Below are 20796 nucleotides of genomic sequence, written 5' to 3' on the forward strand. Positions count from 1 at the left end.
TTTTTCATTTGTAGATGTCTGTACTCACACATGTTAAGCTTCCGCTTGTGCTTTGACGTGTATGCTCTGAATGTTGGGTCGTGAGACCCATGTTTATAATATCTCGCTCCTCAGAGCCTATCGAATAAAATACTTGAGTCGTAGAGTCATGTTGTGATGCCATGTTGTATTTGCACATATCAAGCATATTGTGTGTATGTTATTGAAATGCTTGGTATGTGTGGGATCTGACTATCTAGTTGTTTATCCTTAGTAGCCTCTCCTACCGGGAAATGTCTCCTAGTGTTTCCACTGAGCCATGGTAGCTTGCTACTGCTCCGGAACACTTAGGCTGGCCGGCATGTGTCCTTCTTCGTTCCTGTGTCTGTCCCTTCGGGGAAATGTCACACGATGAATACCGGAGTCCTGTTAGCCCGCTACAGTCCGGTTCACCGGAGTCCTATTAGCCCAGTGCTACAGCCTGGATTCACTCGTTGATGACCGACACATTCGATGTTGGGTCATGGATGCCTGTCCGTGTAAGTTTGTGCCACTTTGGGTTTACGACTAGCCATGTCAGCCCGGGCTCCTTATCATATGGATGCTAGCGACACTATCATATATGTGTGCCAAAAGGCGCAAACGGTCCCGGGCAAAGGTAAGGCGACACCCGTGGGGATACCGTGCGTGAGGCCGCAAAGTGATATGAGGTGTTACATGCTAGATCGATGTGGCATTGAGTCGGGGTCCTGACAGCTTTGGTATCAGAGCTTGACTGCCTGTAGGATTACCAAGCCAAACTGGTCGAAGTTGAGTCTAGGAATTCTTTAGTTATATAAGGGAGTTGATTGTGGGATGGAACGTAAGGCTCTTTTTACTCCTTATACCTTATGCCTTCTGATCCGAGTCATCTTATCTTTTCTATGGGGTTAAGGAACTAGGCTTTCTCTTCTTTCTATCAGGATCACGTGTGTCTAATCCGTAGCCCTATAAGATTGTTGGATTTAAGCCTCAGTTCAGTTCCTACTACTTCTGTATGTTAACTATTGATCTCGAAACCTTGATATTATGCTTCTCAGTGGCTATGCCACCATTTTTGTATCATGTCTCAAATCTTTTCGAGCATTTACAGCCGTTATGCTATCCGAGTCATCCCAGGTTTCTAAATAGTCTGATGCATTTGCAAATCCCTTCTTACCGTTCCGGTGTTCCTTTGGCCAGATTAACCACACCAACTAGTGTGTTGAGGTACTTCATTGCCTCAGTATATATGTTGGAGCTAGTATTATGACCCTAGGTGTCTTAGAGTACCACCTAGTAAGCTAGCCATGATTTGTGTTCCCAGTGTGATGATTCTGGCCTTTATTCTCGAAAGCATCCCGCGATGCCACTTAGTAGTAGGTATTCTACTCCTTGGGTTTTGAACCCGAGATTCACCATACTTACCTCGTGTTGATAGTGTTTGCTAGTTCCTTTAGGATATTAGTAACCTTTGCGATAGTCCTCGAGGTCCGTGGTATATCGTTCTTCCAAATACCATGAACCATTCTTGGCAGGAGTTCTTTTGAACCGAAAGATCACAACCAGAGTGCTCTTGACAAGTTCTCGATTCTATCTTGTGGCTCTGCCAGTTCTACCTTTCTGCATGGGTTATCCGGAAGAAATATGTTGAACTTCGTTCGACATGCTAAACCATGCATCCACAACTCAGAAAATCATATGTTCCTTGAGTTGTCCCTCCTTAGTTGTTTTCTGACCTTCGTCTATCAATTGATAGTCAAGAGTATGCATGCATTCGTTTATCGTTGCCTATTACTCTTGTGGTCCGTCAAGCCATTCTATCCCATAATGACTAGGAGAAATGAACTCCAGTACCTTATCCATATCTAGGATTGGGTCAAAGTAGTCATACTCCGCAGACCAAAATACTAATCCAGTTTTTGTTTTGTTCTACCCTGAAGTATTACCCTCTTTATGTCAAGAAAGTCATAGGAATTACACATCATCTTATGAACTCTTGATACAGTGATACTTCTCGCCCCCATTATTCATTTCCCGGTTTCCATGTTGTTGCAACCGGAATGTCGACAAGTGATTCGTGATGTGTGAAATCAATACTCCTAGCAACCTTGTTGCTTGGTAGTTAAAGGACAATAAATTCATTCTTAGTGTGTTGGTTCTTGAATCATCATTCTAAGACTGAACGTGCTACCTAGTCCTTATTTTCGGTGCACCCTTCGATCAATGAGTTAGGATTGTGCCAATCCCTCGCTTTTTTGATCATCTCATCTTGCCCTGAAAAGCAAGATTGTTCTCGAGCTTAATAGCATATCGGTGGTTCGTGATTTTTTGATTATCTTCTCGGAAGTATCACCAGGTTGTCACCTGACTGCTATGTCGAGCTCGTGACCAAGTTGGTTTTCGAAACCACCCTTTCTCCAAGAATCCGTGTTGGATACCCTGAGCTAGTTGGATAAGCTAAACAACAACTTGGAGAGTTGGAAGATAAAAGCTTGTCCAACTCAGCTCATTCCAAAGGGTTACCCTTGTGTGTGTGTGTTGAAGAAAGATGATATTCTCATCGATTGGTCCTCGTGATCAGTTGTTGGATCTTTTGTCTTGTCAAAACTTTGATTTGAGTGTGGGCTATCCTCAAATCAAATTAGAACCAACGATATTCGTAATGTTGTCTTACTCGTGGTTGATTCCTCGAGCATACACCATTACATCCTTTGGTCTAACCAATACTATCACATTGTTCACATAACGGTGGAAGTCCAGTGATATGAAAATTCCGATGAGTTGCTGTTGAGCCCATCAGCAGCATTTTGTCTCCTCCATGATTTGTGTTGAACATCCAGCTAGTGTTGGAAACTTTGTAAGCAATGCCTTTGTGTTCCGTTCATGAAGCATAAGCTTGGATGAAAGGAGTGACTTTCTCGAATTCACGTGCACCTGATGTAAGTTGCCATCGTGGATCCGAGAAAGATTGTTTTTGCCTCCTCTGGAATCGTCCCCAAGTTGGTCATGCACATGTGCGAAGTATTTTATAGTTTGGTAGGTTGGCCGCCTCCATTCTATATGTGTTCTTAGCACACCAAGCCACTGATTGACTTGTTCAAGGAGGAGAAGTCTATGCTTGGGATCTAATCCATGGACTTGCGTAAAGACTTCGAAACCCTTGATGAGGATTTCCCACCTGAACTCGGTAGTGTTTTTATTGTAAGACTACCATGTGATCATGTTTTGTCTGGGACAACGTGTTCACATGTGTGTAGCAGAACCAGCTCATGTTTTGGAGCTTGCTATCGTAGTTCATTTCCCGAGAATCTCGCAACGTCATCTCGTCGATTTGTGTTGCAAACTTTCATTTTTCTTTCTAGACTTGATGAGTCTGGAATATCATGTTACCAACCAGATCTGAATCTCAGGCAGATATGATGGTTGGAACCTTTCCAAGATCTATTATGTAGGTCCCGGCAAGGTTGATGCTCTGGCCGACACACCTAGCCGGAAGATCTATCATTATAGTATCTTGATTGAGCAAATCAACCATCTTCTCCATGAGGATTTCGAGTGACTTATTAGAAGTTGTTCCTTATGGATCCTTTGTTCTCCCGAAGCCAGACCTTTACTTGATGTTCCAGATACCGACTGGTATCTGGTTAAGCTGGTACATCAAGGAGAACATTAGAAGCGGAGTGCTAAATGTCTCTCGGTCGATCATCCAGATTTTGTTCCTTGGCTTGGCTAAGGTGAAATCTGAGAAGGTATTATCTCCCTTTGCATCTGCATCATCCATCACTATCCATCATGGTAGTAAGTTGTGTTGCCAGGATCCTTGACACAGATATTGGTAAAACCTTGATGAATATGGAAATGCTCAAGTTCTTGAGAGCACGCGCAAGCGCTAGGTGTTATCATCGGCACTAACTGGGTTTGCTATCAGCTTCCTCGGTTATGCTATAACTTCTCAAACAGTGGACTCACTCTCTACTGTTGAGCTTCTCCTCGGTTACTAAAGTCATCCCTTGTGTTGTTTTCAACAAGGTAATCCACATCATCCATTCTAATCCAAGCATGCCATTCTACCGACCCCCTCCAAATGATCGCTTGAGAATTGCCTTAGGCTGGTATAAAGAATCTCAATGATCTCTAAATCAAAGGTAATTATTTTTGCCACTTAAGGGGATATTTCTACAAGTCACCTTCTCTAAGGTGCCCCGTTATGGAATCATGGCAATTATCTCATCGCTATCTTGAAAACCATTCACCATCTCCTCAAGCATGGAGTTGTTGCCTACCAAATGGAACCCCCGCCATCTGTTCTTCCATCCCTCCCGAAGTGTGTTTGAACTTCTCATCTTAAGAGGTGTTCTATGCCTCATTTCATGAGTTGATCGTCAGTTGCTCGATCCTCGAGAAGATTGATTCTTCTAGAGTTTCATTTCTTCTCGTGGTCATGTTGAATGGAGTTCTCAAAGCAAGATCTCAAGATCAAGATGATGCAATGAATCAACATTTTCGAGAAGAGCAATTGGATCGTGAAGATTGTGTTAGTTTGTGTCCCCTTTTCCCTCTTACCTCATGTCTTGAATCTCGGGCCGAGATTCTTGTTTAGTGGGGGTGAGTTGTCACATCCCTAGTTCTGGTATGCACTAGACTAGGCCTTCATGTGTTGCATCATGTTTAATTTCTCTTAAACCTGAAATGGGGATTGATCAAACCCTAGCATTAAATCAACTCAACTAGGATGGATTAAAATCTTTTTCAATAAACCCAAAATGTCCCTAAGAAAAGTTCATGATTTCTGGTTAAGGTGGAAACCTCTGCCAAAAATGATGAATATATTCTTAGATCATTTTTGGATTTTTGATAAATCATATTGTATTTGAGTTTGGGCATTTAAATACTATAAATAATTTAGGTGCTCAAATAATTCTGAAACTAAATGTGGGTCACTGGAATAATCCAGAGAAAGTCCACAAATTATTTCAGGAGTTTACAAAATGGTTTAGCATTATTACTAAATCAAAACAGAGAAACAAAATAGAAAACAGAGAGAATAAAAGAGAGAGTGAAACCTACCTGGCGCTCACGTGCAGCAGAGCCGGCCCAGCTCCCGTTCTGGCCCAGCCCACCACCGCAAATCCCCTCACCCGTCGTCTACCTCTGCCTATTGGCAGAGGCGTGTCGCCCGCACGCGCATCGGACGCCACCTCCTGCTTCGCCGTGTCGCGCTCTCCGTCAACCCAATCATGCGCCTGGAGACGCCTCGAAGCCCCTCTCTCCTCTCCCTTACTCGCTGCACTCTCTCCCTCTCCTCTGCCCCCTCTCCAGCAGCCGCCCGAGAGCCACCCAGCTCGTCGCCGCCGCTCGCAGTTGCCGCGGCCAGAGCCACCTCCTCGCCCTCCGCCCGAGTCAAGAAGCTCCACCGCTTCGTCCTTGACGTCCCCACCGACCCACGCGTCGCCGGACGCCCTAAACGCCCTCACCGCCGTCTTCTTCAACCTCGGGTTGACCGAGATCGCCGTCGCCCGTACGTCGCTGCCAGGCCGCCCCCGAGCTCGCCATCTCCTTCATTCGAACCACCGTGAGCCCCTGCCTCTTTTCCCCTCTCTCCCGTGCTCTTTTCCTCGCCATAGCCGCCGCTTCGCCGACGACCGAATCGCGCCGCCGCCTCAGCCCCTCGCCGTCGTGGCCATGGTCACCGTAGCCCCCAACCGAGCACACCCACGTGCTCACCGCGCCCCGTAGACTCAGTAGGTGCTACACGCGCAACGCCACGGCCACCATAGCCTCGTCTCCGAGCTCGGCCGAACTCCGGCCGCCGCCATGGGGTCGCTCCCGGCGAACTCCGGCCACCCCACACCCTCCCACTGGTCCCCCTGGATGCGCGCGAGCATGGGCTACCTCCTGGTGCCCTGGGCGCATCGATCCGTCGCCTCTGGCGCAACTCCGACGGACGCCACCGCGGATTGAGGTCGCCGCCGGCCAAACTCCGGCGTGCTGACGTGGTCGCGTGATTAGCGGGTAACCCCCCACCCACTAAACAAACCCTGAGCCAATGACACTGGGCCCCATACACTTAACTAACCACAGCTTAATTCCTGTTTAGATTAAATTAACCACGGTGGCCCCACGCGTCAGTTTTGACCATGCTGGCGTGGCCGTTGACTAGGCCCACACGGCAGCGACCGTAGACAGCACCGTGACACTGACCAATGGGACCCACTAGTCAGATTTGACCTAGACCGGCCCCATTGACCAGCTGACATCACAGTGACGTACTGCTGACGCAATAATTCATTTTCTGGATTTATTCTTTTACAGGAAATTCCAGAGAATGCCCAAAACTTCTAAAATTCATAGAAATTCAACCGTAGCACCAAATGAAATAATTTATATATGAAAAATGATCAGAAAAATCCAATCTATCCATCTGTACCATTTGCATGCATGTTAGAACAACTTATAGCTGCTGTTTAGCACAAATCATACAATGGAATTCAAATATCCACATATGGAGTTTGAATTTGAATCTTGGATTCAAACCAACTTCATTTAATCTGGTTGCTAGTTGCATTAGCTCAAACCACATCATATTGCCATGTCATGATCATGCATCATATTGTGCATTGCATTGATTGTGTTCTTCCTTGTTTGCCGGTGTTTGTCCCCTCTTGATAGACGTGGTTTCAACGATGAGTTCGATGACACCGATGAAGAAACTATATTATCTTCAGAAGTGCCAGGCAAGCAAAACCTCCTTGTTCATTTCGATACAATCCCACTCTCTCGCTCCTGCTCTCTTTTACTGCATTAGGACAACACCGATTCAACTATTACATGTTGCGGTAGTTGAACCCCTTTATCCTCTGCATGACCTGTCATTGCCACAGTAAATAGATGAAACCCACTAGCATGAGTAGGAGTTGTTTGAGCCCTGTTGTGCCTACTCATTCATGCTTGTTTGTCATGCCTGCTACTGCTTAGAGTTGAGTCAGGTCTGATTCATCGGGCATGAATCAGGGGTGTGTGAACATGTCCTACTATGTGTGAGTTAAGTGTGTGAACACGATTTGGTAAAGGTAGCGGTGAGAGGCCATGTAGGAGTACATGGTGGGTTGTCTCATTGAAACCGTCCTCAGGAACTGAGTTCTGTGTTTGTGATCCATGAACAGCTACTACCACACATTGGGTTCCGGTAACTCGGCCCCTCTCGGCTTATTAATCAACTTGATCTCTGTCCAGGAGTTGCAACTAGTTTCTGGTGTTTGTAGGTAGTGTTAGTAGTCTACCAAGTGGCACCCGGTACAGGTGGGCTTGGGACAGACTAGGCACAGTGGCCTGGTGTACCAAGTGGCACCCGGATGGTGGGCTTGGGAACCCTGCACACATCGTTTGGGGCCGTGAGCAACACCCCGGCCGGATCTCCTTGCGGATGGAACCCGAATAGGCGATAAACCTGGACGAGAGACTTGTGTGGTTAGTCAGGTCGTGGCCGACACCCTCGCTGGGCTTCCGCTTGAAGGTTGCCGAGTACATGTCGTGTAAACGGCGGTAAGTGGTGAGAGCGTGTGTGAAGAAGTACACCCTTGCAGGGATAATATGTCCTATTCGAATAGCCGTGTCCGCGGAAAAGGACTTCTGGGTTGCCTGTACAGTTCATAGATAAGTGAAAGTGGATACTCTAAAATACGCAAGATAAGTGTGAGTGCTATGGATGGCGTTCTCGTAGGGAGACGGGAGCGGATCCATGGTGGTGTATTGATATGGTGAATATGTGGACTCGTGTGCGCCACCTCAAAAGAGTTACTTGCAGTCATAGTTTAGGATAGCCACTGAGTCAAAGCTGGCTTGCTGCAGTTAAACTCCACCACCCCCTTTGTTGATAATGATGCATATGTAGATAGTTCTGATGTAAGTCTTGTTGGGTACATTTGTACTCACGTTGCTTAATTTATGTTTTTGCAGAGAGACTTCAGTCTCGCTAGTAGTTCCACGTGGACTTCGATGTTTAGCTTGTTACCTCAGCTACGATCTTGTGCCCTCGGCAGGATCTGGTAGATAGTCAGGCTTCTCAGCCTTTTTCATTTGTAGATGTCTGTACTCACACATGTTAAGCTTCCACTTGTGCTTTGACGTGTATGCTCTGAATGTTGGGTCGTGAGACCCATGTTTGTAATATCTCGCTCCTCGGAGCCTATCGAATAAAATACTTGAGTCGTAGAGTCATGTTGTGATGCCATGTTGTATTTGCATATATCAAGCATATTGTGTGTATGTTATTGAAATGCTTGGTATGTGTGGGATCTGACTATCTAGTTGTTTATCCTTAGTAGCCTCTCCTACCGGGAAATGTCTCCTAGTGTTTCCACTGAGCCATGGTAGCTTGCTACTGCTCCGGAACACTTAGGTTGGCCGGCATGTGTCCTTCTTCGTTCCTGTGTCTGTCCCTTCGGGGAAATGTCACGCGATGAATACCGGAGTCCTGTTAGCCCGCTACAGCCCGGTTCACCGGAGTCCTGTTAGCCCAGTGCTACAGCCTGGATTCACTCGCTGATGACCGACACGTTCGATGCTGGGTCATGGATGCATGTCCCTGTAAGTTTGTACCACTTTGGGTTTACGACTAGCCATGTCAGCCCGGGCTCCTTATCATATGGATGCTAGCGACACTATCATATACGTGTGCCAAAAGGCGCAAACGGTCCTGGGCAAAGGTAAGGCGACACCCGTGGGGATACCGTGCGTGAGGCCGCAAAGTGATATGAGGTGTTACATGCTAGATCAATGTGGCGTTGAGTCGGGGTCCTGACAGCTGGATACCCATGGTGGCTCCCACATGTTCCACGATGATCTCATCGGATGAACCACGATGTCAAGGATTCAAGCAATCCCGTATACAATTCCCTTTGTCAATCGGTACGTTACTTGCCCGAGATTCGATCGTCCGTATCCCAATACCTCGTTCAATCTCATTACCGGAAAGTCACTTTACCCGTTCCGTAATGCATGATCCCGTGAATAACTACTTAGTCACATTGAGCTCATTATGATGATGCATTACCGAGTGGGCCCAGAGATACCTCTCCATCACACGAAGTGACAAATCCCAGTCTCGATTCGTGCCAACCCAACAGACACTTTCGGAGATACCCGTAGTGCACCTTTATAGCCACCCAGTTACGTTGTGACGTTTGGCACACCCAAAGCATTCCTACGGTATCCGAGAGTTGCACAATCTCATGGTCTAAGGAAATGGTACTTGACATTAGAAAAGCTTTTAGCAAACGAATTACACGATCTTGTGCTATGCTTAGGATTGGGTCTTGTCCATCACATCATTCTCCTAATGATGTGATCCCGTTATCAATGACATCCAATGTCCATGGTCAGGAAACCATAACCATCTATTGATCAACGAGCTAGTCAACTAGAGGCTCACTAGGGACATGTTTTGGTCTATGTATTCACACATGTATTACAGTTTCCAGTTAATACAATCATATCATGAACAATAGACAATTATCATGAAAAAGGAAATATAATAATAACCATTTTATTATTGCCTCTAGGGCATATTTCCAACATTTTTATCAAACTGCACCCGTACACTCTGGTACGACTTAATTCGCCAAGGGCTTCATTATGCTCTATAATACGGCAACAAAGTCCGAACACTTTTTACTGTGTAGCTCGGCACTCCGAACTTATAGCATTATATGCATCGGCTCCGAATCATGTCTTTGGTCAATAGTTGGGTTGCCAGGCTCTTGTGCTTGCTACCTTACGTTCCGCTATATCGGCTAGGGTAGTAAAGGGAGAACTACTGCGATTGTGTCCTGGTTCATCCGGATGAGCACCTCAGTAGAGGAAGCCGAAAACTGACTGTCATGATGCGGTGTCATCTGGTCAGCTGTTCGAGAGGTTACAAATCTTTAGCGATTTTTTCCGCATTATGCGATGACTCGGATTTTATGCGATCAGGTGTTTACAGTATCCCAAGTTTGGACTTACGAACACTAGGGGCTGCGCCTAAGCTTTTATTATCGAACTCCTATGGCTAAGTGAGGGTGATAAAGCCACATAGTCCGATTGCCTTGTTCGTTGATCTAAACACCTCCTTTAAGGACCAAACTTTGGAGTAAAGAGTGTTTAGATTTATCCCGAACACCCCCATACTATCTGCGTGGGGGCAGAAGCCGACGACTGGCCAACTCTCAGATTTAACAATACGTCTGCACATGAGGTAAAATTTTAAAACTGCAAGCATTATATTACATAACGATCTTGTTTCATAATACAGGAAGGGATGACATGAGCATATTCACTCAAAGATTACATCCTTAGCACATTGCTCTGCTACAAAGCGGGATCCCTCCATAACATTGTCAAAGTACAACTCGGGGGTGCGGTGCTCCTTGCCCGCGAGCGGTCCCTCAGTCATAAGCTTCACGGCTTCCATCTTCACCCAATGCATCCTGACTCGGGCGAAGGCCATTCACGTGCCTTCGATGCAGACAGACCGCTTGATGGCATCCAGCCTCGGGCAGGCATTGACCAGCCGCTTCACGAGCCTGAAGTAGCTGCTGGGGATGGCTTCGGCAGGCCATAGCCAGATTATTAAATCCTTCATGGCTAGTTCAGCCGCCTTGTGCAGTCGACCAGTTGTTTTAGCTGATCGCTAAGGAGCACCGGATGTTCTGGCGCAAGGTATTGCGACCAAAACAGCTTCTCCATGGTGCTCCCCTCTTCGGCTCGGAAGAATTCCGCAGCGTCTGAAGCGCTGCGCGACAGATCTGCAAACGCCCCTGTAGAACTCCAAATCTGGGTCAGTAAGAGGAACCTTTTCTTCACATATTTGCTCTGCATAATAAAGGCCTTACCCACCGTGATTTTTCTGACCTCCTGGATTTCCTGGAGGGCGCCCTGGTCTTCAGCTCGGGCATCGTGTGCGCTTTGGCGGGCCTTGGTGAGCTCGGACTCTTGATCCTTAAGGTCGTGCTCCAAGGACTCGCACTTCTTGACGGCGTCCTGGAGCTCCTGTTGGACCTCACTGACCATGGCCTCGTGCTTCTCACGGGTGGCCTTTTTGTTGGCCGCTTTCTCCTCGGCCTCTGCCAGCGCCTTCTTGAGGGTCTACACCTCGGTCACTGCTCCTAACAAATAAAATGGAACTTTGGTTAGCCCAAATCATTCATCCTTCCTGAATATATACAAGGTTATTGCATACCTTGACTATCTTCAAGCCGCTTTTTCACGCGGCCAAGCTCCTCCTCGGTCCGCTCCAGACTTTGCTTTAGTCCGGAGACTTCTGCAGTATGCGAGGTCGCAGCCAGCAGTGATGCCTGCTTGTTCACATATACATATTAAGTTAGACTCCTGCAAAAATTATTTGATCCTCTGTTCGGCTTTTCTTTCCGAACACCGGACAGAGTATCAGGGGCTACTGTCTACACCATGACATTCTTTTTATAATTGTGTTGCTTACCTCAAAGCCGGTTAGAAGGCTTGAGCAGGCTTCGGTCAGTCCGCTCTTCGCGGACTGGATCCTTTCAATCACCGTACCCATAAGGGTACGGTGTTCTTCAATAATGGAAGTGCCTCGCGGCGCTTCCAGTAAGCTATCCGGTGCCTCTGGATGGACAGAGGTAACCGGAGGAGTAGGCGCACCTTCCTCTTTCGAAAGAGGCGGCCTGCCTGATTTCGGAGCCGCATGGATCTCCGAAACTGTATTCGGCTGGGGACCGAATTGGATGTGGCCCCCATCGTCGGTGTCCATGGGGTTTGCTCCCCCATGTGTTCAGCAACCGAGGTTTCACCCTCTGGTGCTGCCCTGACGGCCTCCTGAACCTCTCCCGGGCATGGGATCCTTCGGGACGATGCCTCGGCGTCATCCATGTCCTTGGGAGAGGAGGCCGCTGGAAGGGTCCCGCTATCCATCGCCTTCGGGTCCAGCGAATCCTTCGAAGATAAGAACCACTCGAGGTTGGACCGAGCCGGACTGCAAATACATGATTAGACACGTTAAAACAATTCAATAGAGAGGCCGGATATATGAATGTGTTCGGGTACTCACGATTTGGCCAGGGGCTTGTCCCTGGGCTCCCACTCCCAGCTGCTATGGGTGGCCGCTACGGAGTTGGCCGTGTTGGGGAAGGTAGTAATCCTCCGAAGGTACTCACGATTAAGCGTGCGGACCCTACGGGTTCGAGAACTATGTAGACATGACCAAGACACGTTTTCGGTCAATAACCAATAGCGGAACCCGGATGCTCATATTGGCTCCTACATATTCTACGAAGATCTTTATCGGTCAAACCGCATAACAACATACGTTGTTCCCTTTGTCATCGGTATGTTACTTGCCCGAGATTCGATCGTCGGTATCTCAATACCTAGTTCAATCTCGTTACCTGCAAGTCTCTTTACTCGTTACATAATGCATCATTCTATAACTAACTCATTAGCTACATTGCTTGTAAGGCTTATAGTGATGTGCATTACCGAGAGGGCTCAGAGATACATCTCCGACAATCGGATCGACAAATCCTAATCTTGAAATACGCCAACTCAACATGTACCTTCGGAGACACCTGTAGAGCTCCTTTATAATCACCCAGTTACGTTGTGACGTTTGGTAGCACACAAAGTGTTCCTCCGGTAAACGGGAGTTGCATAATCTCATAGTCGTAGGAACATGTATAAGTCATGACGAAAGCAATAGCAACATACTAAACGATCAAGTGCTAAGCTAACGGAATGGGTTAAGTCAATCACATCATTCTCCTAATGATGTGATCCTGTTAATCAAATGACAACTCATGTCTATGGTTAGGAAACACAACCATCTTTGATCAATGAGCTAGTCAAGTAGAGGCATACTAGTGACATTACGTTTGTCTATGTATTCACACATGTATTATGTTTCCGTTTAATACAATTCTAGCATGAATAATAAACATTTATCATGATATAAGGAAATAAATAATAACTTTATTATTGCCTCTAGGGCATATTTCCTTCAGTCCGGAAAGGAGGTTTTCCCCTTCTTGGACGCCTCGGCCTCCAGACGCATGGAGGTCGTCCTTTTCTTTCCCCCCCCCCCCCGGGGAGAGTGGCTTTCTTCTTCTTCCTCCTCTTCCTCGTCATCTTCGGCGGTGGAGGAATGAGTCTCGGTGTCTTCGGACGTCACGTCTGAAGTGCCCTTGCGATGGAGACCACCTCTAGTCCCCTTGGCCTTCTTCTTGGCCTTCTTCTCCGGCGCCTGATAAGGCGCCGGAACCAGCATCTTCGTCAGAAGCGGGATTTCTGGGTCCTCGGGCAGCGGAGCCGGACAGTTAATCCGCTCCGCCTTCTCTGTCCAGGTCTGAAAGAATCAATAGGGAGGATTAGGCATCTTCCTCGAATATGCGAGTAAAGGATACACCTTGAAAGCATGGAAAAACTTACCGGGCTGGCAGGATGGGTCAAGTCGTGCGCACGGTCCTCGGTCGTGGCCGGCCGCGTCTCATTAGACTTGACGAGCACCTTCCAAATGTCTTCGTGCGTAGTGTCGAAGAACTGCAGCAGTGTCTGGTGCTTGGCCGGATTGAACTCCCATAAATGGCAGGCCCGGCGTTGGCACGGTAGGATCCGGTGAACGAGCATCACCTGGATCACGTTGACGAGCTTTACATTCTTGTTTATCATGTTCTGAACGCGCGTTTGAAGCGCTGTCAGCTCATCCAGAGAAGACCAGGTCAGGATTTTCTCTTGCCATGAGGTGGGTCGCATTGGGACTCCGGACCGGAATGCGGGAGCCGCGGCCCAAGTGGTGTTGTGTGGCTCCGTGACATAGAACCACTTTGATTGCCACCCTTTGACGGTCTCCACGAAGGAGCCGTCGGGCCATGTGACGTTGGGCATCTTGCCTACCATGGTGCCTCCGCACTCTGCCTGTTGACCACTCACCACCTTCGGCTTCACATTGAAGGTCTTTAGCCATAGTCCGAACTCCAAAGTGAGATGGGATGCGGAGGAAGGCCTCACACACGACAATAAATGCTGAGATGTTGAGGATGGAGTTGGGGGCCAGATCGTGGAAGTCCAGCCCGTAGTAGAACATGAGTCCGCGGACGAACGGGTGGAGAGGGAATCCCAGCCTGCGGACGAAGTGTGAGATGAACACCACCCTCTTCTGGGGCTCCGGGGTAGGGATGATCTGTCCCTCGGCCGGAAGCCGATGGGCGATTTCCTTGGCCGGGTACCCGGCCTCCCGAAGCTTCGTGATATCCTTCTCCTTGACGGAGGAGGCCATCCACTTGCCTCCTGCTCCGGATCCGAACATGGTTGGAGTGCTTTTTTGGGCGGAAAAGAACAGAGCTTGGGCGTTGGAGCTCGGGAATGGATGGGCAGAGGAAGGAGAAGGCGTGGGTGATAAGGGGTGAATCCTTATCTCTTTATAAAGGCAGTGAATATCAAGCGCCTCCCCACTCGCCTTAAAACTCGCCTATTCCCCAAGGGTCGTGCAGATGGCACGGTTAGGTTACCCATGCCCGTATTGATGAGAATCCCACAATAAGGGGACACGATCTCTGCTTTGACAAGACGTGCCAATGAAACCGCACCTCAAAATATGGAGCAGCAGGCTAAAAATGGTTAGAATAATGACCGGGCGGTGACGTGATGTCACGCTACAAAAGGTTGTCGGCGGATTGGACTCATGAAATATTATACACTCTACGGTTGTGTATGGTACTTGTTTTGCAGAGCCGGACACATTTTCTATGTTCGAAGACTATGTTGGAGTATTCAGAGAAGGAACCCGCCTTGCAATGTTGAAGACAATCTGCATGTCGGACTCATCGTCATTGAAGCCTGGTTCAGGGGCTACTGAGGGAGTCCTGGATTAAGGGGTCCTCGGACGGCCGAACTATTAACATGGGCCGAACTGTTGGGCTATGAAGATACAAGACAGAAGGCTTCTTCCCGTGTCCGGATGGGACTCTCCTTTCCGTGGATGGCAAGCTTGATGATTCGGATATGTAGATTCCTTTCTCTGTAATCGACTTTGTATAATCCTAGTCCCCTCCGTGTCTATATAAATTGGAGGGTTTAGTCCATAGGGCAGAATCATAATTACATAGGCTAGACTTCTAGGGTTTTAGCCATTATGATCTTGTGGTAGATCAACTCTTCTAATACCCATATTCATCAAGATCAATCAAGCAGGAAGTAGGGTATTACCTCCATAGATAGGGCCCGAACCTAGGTAAACATCGTGTCCCCTGTCTCCTGTTACCATCGACCTTAGACGCACAGCTCGGGACCCCCTACCCGAGATCCGCCGGTTTTGACACCGACAGAGACCATTAGGAGCAGCACTACAGCTAAAGAGAGATCCAATTCTGCCAAGATTCAGAACAAGCAGAAGGATTAGGATTTACTTTAATGTATTTATATTACATTTGTAATCTTAGTGAACCATTTGAACTGTCTATCTCTGTTTATTTAGGTTCTATGGCATGTAAGATATTTGGTACTAGCCCTTTTCGAGGCACACTGCTTGCGTTTATATCCATGGTGTTGCATGCATCTGCTGATGTTTGCATTTTGAAAATATGTTCTATGGTAGAAAGATGTATGTGATGTTACAGACAGAAAGTGACCACTCAGAAGTGCACTTGGTATGGCAAGAGAATGGTCCATTCTGAATTGGAATGTTAGAGGGATCAACGTTCCCAAGAAATGGACTGCTATTCACAATGAAATTGAGGAGTCCCGGTGGTCTATTCTTTGCTTGTGGAAACTAAGAGAGATTCATTTGATAGTCCTTATCTTAGAAACTTCTGCCCAAGGATTCTTAATAAATTTGAGATTCTACCTTCAATGGGGGCATCAGAAGAGCTTTTGATTGTATGGAATGAACAGATCTTCAAGGGGCAGTTATATCATGTCAATGAATATTCACTATCCGTCCATTTCACTTCTACTCACAATGGAGAACAATGGATTTTATCTAATGCGTATGGCCCTTGTCAACAGTATTGCAGAATCAATTTTATTAATTGGTTCAAGGATTTTCAGATTCAGGATGACCCTAATTGGCTGGCGTTAGGAGATTTCAACTATGTCAGATACCCACACGACTGAAACAGAGTAGGGGTTAACATTACAGATATGCTGGCATTTAATGAAGCCATTAACAAACATGCTTTGATAGAAATCCCACTCAAATGAAGAAAGTTTACCTGGAGTGATATGCGGGTAGCACCTTTACTAGAAAACTTGATTGGTGTTTCACATCAGAAACATGGACTTTGTGCTACCCATCAACATTTGCATACCCACTAGCAAGAACAACTTCTGACCATGTCCCCATCATGACCAAGATTAGTACCTCTATACCAAAGTCACACATCTTCATATTTGAGAACTACTGGCTATCACACCATGACTTCAAAGAGTCGGTTAAGAGGATTTGGACTCAAGATGTAGCTGAAGTTGACAGTGCTAAGATCATTGTAGCAAAGTTTAAGAGGTTAAGAAGAGGGATTAAATTATGGGAAAGGGATTTATCTAACCTCAAGAAGATAATTAAAAACACCAATTTCATGATACTATGGTATGACACTTTGGAGGATTCAGAGAACTATCTATAGAGGAAGCAAATGGCAGAAGGATTCTCAAAACCCACCTTATCAGGCAAATTAAAATGGGAGAGGCCAACACCAAATATTTTCACGCAAAAGCTAATATCAAAATCAGATATAATAGTATTGCTATGCTCAAGGAGGAAGATGGTAATGAACACTTCAATCATCATGCTAAAGCTTCTATCCTTTACAGAGCTTTCAAAGATAGATTGGGGACCTCCATTGCAACCCAAAACCCACTCCTTCTACAACACCTGCTATTGCCTCAAGAAGATATGTCTATTATTGAAGCACCTTTTACCCAAGAAGAGATTGATGATGTCATAAAAAATATGTCTGGTGATAAATCACCTGGACCTGATGGTTTTAATGCTGCAATGTTAAAAAAATGTTGGGAATTGCTCATGATTTCTATAGGCTGATTGAGGACCTTTACCAAGGAACGGTCAACATCCAAAGTGTAAACTATTGTTTCATCATACCGATTCCTAAGATAGACTCTGCTTCCACTACTGCTGGATTCAGACCTATTTCACTCCTCAACTGCACTCTTAAAATCATCACTAAACTACTGGTCAACAAACTATAAAAGGTCATCCTCAAGATGGTGCATAAAAATCAATATGGCTTCCTCAACAACAGATGTATTCAAGATTGTCTTGCTTGGGCTTATGAGTATATTCATCAGTGTCACCAAACCAAGAAATAGATTATCCTGCTGAAGTTGGATTTTGAACAGGCCTTTGACATGCTCAACAATGATACCCTGGTTGTTATACTAAAAGCTAAAGGATTTGTGAACAAATGGATCAACTCGATCAGAATGATTTATGACACTGGATATTCTTCTGTTTTACTTAATGGGGTTCCTGGGAAACAGTTTCTCTGTAAAAAAAAGAGTCAGGCAGGGTGACCCATTATCTCCATTGATTTTTGTGTTGGCTACAGACCTCCTTCAAACCATGCTAAATGAGGACATGTCAAATTCATAGTGGAATCTCCATTACTGCACAACTCCTGCTCTGATTATTCAATCATCCAATATGAAGATGATACTATACTTGTTGTAAATGTTGATGCACAACAACTCACACTCATAAAAATACCTCCTGCTCCATTTTGTTGGATACACTGGTCTCAAACTGAATTATTCTATGTGTATTATGATCTCTATTAATACTCCTGCTGGAAAATACACTATCTACACTCCTTTGGTGTAAGATTGGATCCTTGCCTCACAGTTATCTTGGTCTTCCTCTCAGCCTCAACAAACTCAGGGTTGAAGACTATGTCCCTATGATGAAAAGAATTGAAAACAGATTACTCAGTTGTTCCACTCTCCTATCTCCAGGAGACAAACCTACACTGATCAAGTCTATCTCCACCAGCATGCCTATCTTCTTCATGTGCTCTCTATTGATCCCAAAAACAGTTGTGAAACAAATCAACATCTATCTCAAACAATACTTCTGGAGAAAATATGGTACTCTAGAGACATGAGTTGCCCTAATTTCATGGGAGAAAGTTTGCAAGCCAAAGGATTATGGGGGATTGGGTGTTCTGGACATTGAAACCCATAATCAAGCACTTCTTATTAAGTTTCTGCATAAATTTCTCAACAAAGAAGACATTCCATGAGTCAGAATCATCCGGGAAGCTTATTATCATGACTCATTACCAGGGGATAAGATGGTTGGCTCATTTTGGTGGAGATTAGTCATTAAACTTTTGCCCAGATTCAAGTTGTATGCAATTTGCAAGGCAGGCAGAGGGGACACTACCTTATTTTGGTCAGATAACTGGTCTGGTCAACCACCCCTTCTCACTTACCCTGAGTTACACTCCTTTGCAATAAACAGAGACATCTCTTTGTCCAAGGTATTTGAGCATACGGATACCAGTCAACACTTCTGTAGACCATTATTTCTACAGGCTTATCAGCAATTCAACTCTTTGAATGACCTTATTGACAACAGAGAGGCAAATGATACACAAGACAAATGGACTTATTCATGGACCACCACACATTATTCATCCATGAAAATGTACAAAGCAATCATTGGGGCAAACAATTCCCACAGTATATTTAAGCAACTGTGGAGCACTTCATGGAGACTTAACACAAGATATTTTTTTTTGGATGTTATTACATGATAGGGTGAATACAAGGAATCTGTTACAATGTAAAAGCATGTACCTGGGCGATTAAAACTGTGTTCTATGTTCACACAAGAATGAGGAAACACTACTTCATCTATTCTGGAATTTCCCATTTGCACTCAGATGTTGGGATTCTTTTATACCTGACAAGCAAAGAGTTATATCAGCGTATGATGAAATCACCCTATCTCTGCCTCAACTTCCAGGAGAAATTGCTTTGGATATCATTATCATGGGATGTTGGAGTATATGGTCAGTGAGGAATGATAAAATCTTCAGATCAGCAGCCCCTCATATGAACATCTGGAAGTATTATCTAAAAGAAGGCATGTGGGCAGCAGAACTAAGAGCAAAGCATAGCAAGGCAGAAAGGATCGGAACTTGGGTAACACAGAACCTGTAATATAAGCATTTTATGTTTCCTAGAACCGGCATTGGTTGAACTATTCGGATTTTTTTAAGCGGGAAGAACTATTTGTATTTCCTTGTATATATTTTATTTCATGAAAATACCTTAGAACGACTCTTGTACGGTCTCGGCTAAAAAAAGCAGTTTTGCTAAAACACATATAGATGTGCTCTAAGTATTGCACATCTAAGTCCTACGTCACTGATTTTACGCTAATATTCGTGTAAGCATTTTCTTTTTGTCTTTTTTCTTTTTCTTTCTAGTTTGATTAAGTCACTTAGATGTGCAATAACTAGGTCACATCTGGACGTGCTCTAAATAGACCCAAAAAAAGATAGCCTCTCAGCCTTTTGTCGGTTTTACCAAAATATCACATGGAAACAGTCAACGTATATGGCAGATTTTTTTTAGACGATGCAGTGTACCACATGATGGCGCCTACGACAGTTCCCACAGAAGTGTGCTGCTCATGGTGAATGCAGATTACTGAGCAGAGAAGCCCCTGTCCATGATGAGCCTCCCGTCCTTTTCTCGAGTCCCGACTTGGGCTCTCGTTGTCTCTCGACGATGGGTGAGAGCAACCGGGGCGTTTGCTTGTTGGATAGCCAGAGATGTATGTACCCTGGGTGTGATGCGTGCAGCTCAACGTTTTGCCAACTCCAAAACCTTATCGCACACATGTACAGTTGCGTACTGTTTCGTGACTGCAAAGTTGGTGCCAGGCTTGAATGCCTCGGTTGGCGGTTGAAGATATTGGCGACAGCAGGTTGCGCAATCAGAGTTCCGTTGATAAGTCAATCGGGTGTTAATGGCCTAATCCATCAGGTGATGCTGAGTCAGTGCCATCTTCCGGGATGATGGCGTTGCCCCACCTAGCTTAGCCATGCTTAAACCGTGCGTTTGTGTTGTGATTACGAATTTACAACGGGAAATCTAGAGTTGTGCCTGTCCAAATGCACCTGTGGCCGTGTCAGGCCAACTCATCAGATATCAAATCTGAGGAGATAGTCGTGCACTGGCTATTGCATGATGTTAAAATTTGCCTATTGCTAAGGCCTCCATCACGGGGTTCGGTTGGTCACAAATCTGTAATCACTCACCGACTAGTTCCATGTCCCTGTTTGGGGTATATTTGTTTCTGCCTGCATTGTTTGAGATTAAATAAAAGACTGAGTTCCTGATGCTTTTACAACGCTGATCCATCGTCTTCCAGGGTTCTTTTGACACCTGCCTTGGCTCTCATCGTCTTCCTGACCCGCCTGGAAAAGAACACGACATGCCGCGCATCTGGCTTCAGTGTTAAACTATCGCCGTGATCAAGACTTCTCAGTATTTTTGTTTCTCCCGGACAGGCTGGGTCGACCAATCACGTAAAATACATCAGAAAAAACAAAATAAAAATAAGCAACAAAGACAAAGACAATTGTAAAGCAGATTGTTATATCAAAGTTTGCCTAAGTCATAATCTCACTCTTCACATCATAATATCCTATATACAAATTTATTTATCACAACATACAAGCACGTCACCTGAGGGGTGAACAGTAAAGCAGTAGAATCCAAAACAAAGAAAAAAACAAAAAAAACTTTAACAAATATTTGTGT

This window comes from Triticum dicoccoides, chromosome 6B (genome assembly GCF_002162155.2).
Source record: "Triticum dicoccoides isolate Atlit2015 ecotype Zavitan chromosome 6B, WEW_v2.0, whole genome shotgun sequence".
NCBI classification, from domain to species: domain Eukaryota; kingdom Viridiplantae; phylum Streptophyta; class Magnoliopsida; order Poales; family Poaceae; genus Triticum; species Triticum dicoccoides.